This window comes from Pomacea canaliculata, linkage group LG13 (assembly GCF_003073045.1).
Source record: "Pomacea canaliculata isolate SZHN2017 linkage group LG13, ASM307304v1, whole genome shotgun sequence".
In the NCBI taxonomy this organism is placed as follows: domain Eukaryota; kingdom Metazoa; phylum Mollusca; class Gastropoda; order Architaenioglossa; family Ampullariidae; genus Pomacea; species Pomacea canaliculata.
In genome coordinates, this window is record NC_037602.1 from 22,106,212 (window position 1) to 22,107,079 (window position 868).

Genomic DNA, 868 nt, shown 5'->3' on the forward strand with positions numbered 1-868 from the left:
ATGCTGCTACCTGCTGTGTGATGAACCCTGGAATAACTTTAAACAGATTGAACTGTGTTGTTGTTGTTGTTGTTGTTGTGTTGGTGGTGGTGGTGGTGGTGGTGGTGGTGGTATTCAGTAGCTACTGGAGGTTACAGGGCAAATATTTTCATTGACGTATTGACATGACGGGAGTGCAGGCTGCAAGACACAGACAAAAGAAAATGGAATTACTTATTTAGTGTAATGTAGTTGATGTAACAATCAGGTAAATCTGTCAGGACGAGACAGACACCACGGTGTAACACGTGTTCTTTGTTCCTCGTTGTGTAATATTGCGAGTCTGTGATATCTTCTCTGTTGTTATGTTAGACATTGTTGTTGTATGTAATGTTACAGATGTTACAGACCTGTGAAATACTGTTGTTCAAATGTAATGTTACAGATGTTACAGACCTGTGACACATTGTTGCTGATATGTAATGTTACAGATGTTACAGACCTGTGACACATTGTTGCTGATATGTAATGTTACAGATGTTACAGACCTGTGAAACATTGTTGCTCAATGTAATGTTACACATGCAATGTTACAGATGTTACATGCCTGTAAAATACTGTTGCTCACATGTAATGTTACAGATGTCACAGACCTGTAAAATATTGTTGCTGATATGTAATGTTACAGATGTTACAGACCTGTGAAATACTGTTGCTCAAATGTAATGTTACAGATGTCACAGACCTGCGAGACGTGAAATTATTTTCCAGCGATGTTGACTCCTGTGTCCAAGCTGCTGGTGTAACGGTTGCTATCACATGATCAGTGGAATCTTGTTTCCATGGAAATAAAAGGACAGCCATCTAGGAAGTGTCTTGCTGTTTGCTG